This window comes from Lucilia cuprina, chromosome 5 (assembly GCF_022045245.1).
Source record: "Lucilia cuprina isolate Lc7/37 chromosome 5, ASM2204524v1, whole genome shotgun sequence".
Lineage (NCBI taxonomy): Eukaryota > Metazoa > Arthropoda > Insecta > Diptera > Calliphoridae > Lucilia > Lucilia cuprina.
In genome coordinates, this window is record NC_060953.1 from 52,444,577 (window position 1) to 52,450,126 (window position 5,550).

Consider the following 5,550-nt stretch of genomic DNA (forward strand, 5'->3'; position numbering starts at 1 on the left):
TAAAACTATAAAGATCAAAATCAATTTCCGTTACGAAACCGTTACATTTTATCTCTATGTTGTGCAAAAGTAGTTCAAATATTTTGTATGGAGTAGTCTAATGAGAGTGCGTACGCTTAGAATTCATTGGGGTTTGAGTTCAATACAACATAATGTAAAAATTTGTAATAATTTTTTTTATCTTGAAAAATTAACAATATTTTAAGATCAGAACGTAGACTAACGAGAGTGAGGTTTTCTGGGAATCATTGGGTTCTGGCTCGAATGCACTTTGGTGGTTTTTTTCCATTTTTATTTGCGAATAATTAACAATATGTTTTTATTGTAAAATAGTTTTAATAATGTAATGAAAAGTTATAATTCAAATATGCTTTCTACTTCTAATAAAAAAAGTACATACTTATTATTGTTTGATTAAAAAAAGCAAGTAAGAGGCAATATTATTTATTGATTGGTTGACAAATACATGCTTAATTATTAAAAAAAATAAAATAAAAATTCACTGACGCTCGCCGTGATTCGAACCTACGCAGTCCTGCTCAACATTCCATCACACCATCCACCACACCATTAAACATTATGCACTATTATTGACTGAGTTTCAAGCAATTGTTTTATTTTGTATTGTATTTGTGTGCTTACACCACTAGCTGTTGCAGCTGTATGTACGTAACAATTTATGTTTGGTAAGTTTGAAGTCTCGAAATCTTTTTTATAAATATTTATAATTATCAAAATACTTTAAGAAAGTCGTTACATTTAAAGTCGCTACTGAAGTTATTTCGGTGTTTGACAAACATGTTTGAAAAAAAAAACAAATGTCCCAAATGTTTGTATTGAGAATTTGATGTTTATTTTTTTCAACCTGTTGTGGTGTAAAGTTAAAAAGTGAAGTTAATTAAAAGAGTTGATTTATTGTGGAAAAGTGACAATATGTTGCATAAGGACATTTTTGTTTTCTTATGTAGAATATATTATTCTAGTGTAAATTCAAATAGTGAAAATGAATATTGTTCAAAATCATTTTTTTGTTTTGCCAACAAAATATTAAAAAATAGCGAAATGGAACACATAGCCGATAACAAAAGGAATCGAAATCGATGCCAAAAAATTTTGGTAAGGAAAATTTATATTTTTTTATACCGTTCATCATTATTTTTTTAAGTTACCTCAAATGGGGTTAAGCGTGTATATAGTATATATTGTATGTAGTATAGTTTGTTTATAGTATATCGTGTATATTAGAGTGGTCCAACCTTGCATTAAGGAAAAAAATTTTGACAGTCTTCCCCTCTAGAATTGTTTTTTGGGTTGTAAAACTATGCCATGCAATAAATTAGGCTGATAAGATAAAGTAACAGGTGCCGCAACGGCTCTGAATTTTCCAAGTGCATTTATAAGGGGGAAAAATAGCTTTTTTCTGTTTTTGCTCAAATTTTGCCATTTTATAATGAACTTTGCACTTCCCAGCAAAATATTTGCTTACAAATTCACTAGAAAAATCACCAGAAATCATTGAGTAAAGTGCTTACAATTCTACTACAAAAAGTACTTATTTTTGTTTGAGATATTCCAAAAGTAAGTCAATATAATTTCGTTGGAAATAAGTTGTTTTGTTAGTAGAGTTATTTATAGAATATAGAATATATGTATTATAAAAAATAAAAAGTCGACACAGACTGGGGTTGAACTTAGTACTTTCCGTCTGCCAGTTGAACGCTGCACTCACTACACCACTGCTTACCTGTTATATTCTGCGTCAAATAATAGTTTTCGAACACAAATACTATTTTATTTTCTGTTTATCTAAAAATAGACATTTGCTATGGTGTGCACAAAAAAAGGAAAAAAAAAGAAATAGTAACTGTTTTATTCTTGTTTGTTTCTTTATTTTGATTTTTTTTAGACTTTGCCTATAAAGTAAGTCATTAATAAAGTAGTTAATGGTAATCATTGTAAGCAAAGATTTTGCTGGGTTCATTGTCAACAAATCGTAATGTTGGTTGAAAAAATTAAATCTTTTGTTAATATTTTAAAATTTTCGAAAGGCCTTTTAAATGATACCAGTGTCGCCCTACTCCAATAAACATTTATATCTTTGCATAACAAGTGCTTACAAAATGGACTCGAATGACCCATTAAAATTCAATATTTGTGGTCCGAAATCTGCAAGATATATTCCTTGCAAAGTTGTTCTGCAGATAGCTAAACAAAAAATATGTTTTTGAAATTAATTTGTAAAAATTTAATAAACTTAGTGTTAAAAAGCGCAACTTTCATTTACCGATAACATAATAGTTTGACCTACCAACGCCGAACGGTTTGGGGGTTTTAATAGTCTAACCTAATACTTTAAGTTATCATGGGAATTTTTCACCCCCCAGACCATGACCATCAATTTGTTGCATAGTGTTATTTATAGAACAATTTATGAAAAAAATTATAAAATATAAAGTCGACGCAGACAGGGGTTGAACTTGGAACCTTCCGTCTGCCATTTCGTCACACTCTCTCTACGCCACCCCTTAGCTGTTTTGTTATGCGTCAAATAATGGTTTTCACATACAAGTACTATTTTCTTTTCTGTTTGTTTAAAAATAGACATTTGCTAACGCGTAATAAAAAAAAATGAAACAAAATGTTTGTGTGTTTTGATTTTTTTTAAGATTTAACCTACAAAGTAAGTCATTAAAAAAAGTAGTTCATAGTAAGCGAAGTTTTTCCTGGGTATGTTCAAAAAGGGTTAATTCATAAGCTTTTATACATAATATAGAATTTTTGGTTTTATTTACATTATTCCTCTAACTATAGAGCATTATTCAAATGGATAGTGTTTTCACGATTTTTTGAACTTCGGGGTTAAATTTGTCACATGTGTTTTAAAGGGTTAATTTTACCTTTATCGCTGTTATTTTAAACATAAGACTTTATACTAAAAATTCCATATTCATATTTATTAATTTTATAAATTTATAACTTTAAAAATTTTCAACCAAATTTTGTGTTTTATATCTTTCTGAAATGCTTATTCTGTGCACATTACGATTTCTTTACAATGAATTGCAAAGTTTATCATTACATGGCAAATTTTGAGCAAAAACAGAAAAAAATCGGTTTTTTCCCCTTGTAAATACACTTGGAAAATTCAAAGTCGTTGCAGGACCTGTTAACGTCAGCCTAAAAATACTTATATATTAATAAAAATATTTATGAAAGATGGAAAAATTATTCATTGAAAAGCCCGCAATTTTTTTGCTTCTGACAGAACTGATTATAATTATTTTGGGTACTTGCTTTAAACAAGGAGACATGTAATTTCAAACAAGAAGACATGTAATTTGGTTTTGTTCATTTTTAGAGCATATTTTATAAATTTTAATAGTATATTTTTTTCCTTTTTACTGCATATTTAATGCACATAAAACACCTTTTTAGAGCATATTTTTGGTTTCCCTGGTTATGAGCTTTTTAAAGTAATTTTCTGAAGGGAACTTTATATGGGCAATAGGGCAAATTATCGAAATATCGTCCTAAAATTGTTAAAACATTAATTTTATATAGTTTTTAACCTTTTCACAGCTAAGTTTTATAACAATATTAAAATACCTCTTTCAAATATAACGATTTAAATATTCTAATGATGTGGGGTATCATATGGTCGGCCAAACCCGACTTTACATTATTTCTCATTTTGAAATAAATATTATTATATATTATATATACATTAGCGTAATACCAATTTGGATTTCGTTGAGGAAATTGACACCTTCATAAAGTTCTGCGAAAAAAACAGCTATGAGAAACTGCGTGATGAAATATTGAAGTTGCAGCTAAAAGAAAACGTTCCCGAGGATGGTGAGTAATTGAAAAATTAATTTTTGTAACTTTTATTTAATGACTAACATTTTGGGAGCAGTTTATTTTTATTCTCTTGACCTTAGTGAGAAGGGTATATATCCGTTTGTAATTTCTATAATATAATTTTCCGACCTTATAAAGTATAGGAGTCAATTAATCTATGTCCGTCTGTCTGTATGTTTGTTGAAATCAACAAATCAATTTTTTGAAGACCCTAGATATCTTCGGGATCCAAATCTTCAACAATTCTGTCAAAAATTCTTTCGGGAAGTTTCCTTTTTAAAATCAGCAAAATCGGTTAATAAATAACGGAGATATGAGCAAAAATCCGAGACTTTTTGGTACTTTTTCGTTCTTCAAAAGGTACTTTCTTCCATATTGAACATAGAAACATGAAATTAAGTGAGCGAGAACATATAAAGGGGATTTTTTAGTACCTTTTCCTTTTTCATGAACCTAGAAACATAAAATTAATCATTAAGAGTCCTAATTTAGTAAAAATCTGCAGGAAATGATTTTTGGTACTATTTTGTTCTATAACTGGTATTTTTATACTGACTGTTTTTTTAAAACATCATAGTGAAGGGTATATAAGATTCCGCACAGCCGAATATATGATTCTTACTTGTTTAATACTGATTATTTTTCCGCATTTTTATACCCTTCACCTTCGTGAAAATGGTTTGTCATTTCGTAACAATAATACAAAATTTATTTTTGTAGACGTTTAATTTTTAAGTTACTGTGAAAATGCCCATTCACTATTCGGACAATGTAGTATGAGTAATATTTAATTTGTAAAATCACTCATACTTTGGGATAATATACGCACAATTAAGGAGAACGACGATTAATGAAGAGAACGATATTAGTTGTCATAAGATATATTTTTTTATTTCTTACCCAGACTAATAAGTACTTATATTTTATATATTTTTTACATGTTCTTAATAGATTCGGAATTATGTTCGGAAAATAACTGTTTGGACAAGCAATTATCAGTAATAAGTCATAATTGTATATCACCAAATAAAACAAAAAAGATAAATAATTATCTAGCAAAACCTACTTCAGTTTCTCCGCTTGTAAACCTTGATTTTTATTCATCGAATGTAGAAAAGGATGCTTCACTTTTCCAGCGTATAAACCCTGATTTTAATTTATCGAATCCAAAAGCAGATATTTCAGTTGCTCAACATTTAAACTGCGATTTTATTTCGCCGAGTGTAGAAAAATTCATTTCAATTTCTCAACTTGTAAATCTTGATTCATCGAATACAAAAAAAGATGATTCTGTTTCTCAGCTTCTAAGCTCAAATTTTGATTCCTTGAAAACAAACAATGACATTTCAGTTTCTCAGCGTCCAAACTCTGATTTTCATTCATCAAATACAGAAGAAGATTCCTTAATTTCTCAGCTTCTAAACCTTGTTTTGTTAAATGTAGAAAAAAGCATTTCAGTTTCTCAGCTTGTAGACACTACAGAAAATGATTCTTCAGTTTCTCAGCTTCCAAATCCTGAATTTGTTTCATCGAAAGCAGAAAAAGAACCTTCAGGTAATACAGAAAGAGATAAAACAGTTGCCCAGCTCCCAAGCTCTAATATTTTATTATTGAACGCAGAAAAAGAACCTTCAGTTTCTCAGCTCCCAAACCATGATTTTGATTCACCGAACATAGAAAATAAATCAC

At 29.0% G+C, this 5,550-nt stretch overlaps 1 long non-coding RNA gene across 1 annotated transcript; it reads left to right on the plus strand.

The window, feature by feature from the left end:
- Positions 1-292: 292 nt before the first annotated feature.
- On the plus strand, positions 293-5,215 carry LOC124420430. Its single transcript, XR_006941199.1, has 3 exons — positions 293-686; positions 3,729-3,855; positions 4,813-5,215. It is a non-coding gene; the product is annotated as an uncharacterized LOC124420430 (long non-coding RNA).
- Positions 5,216-5,550: the final 335 nt, after the last annotated feature.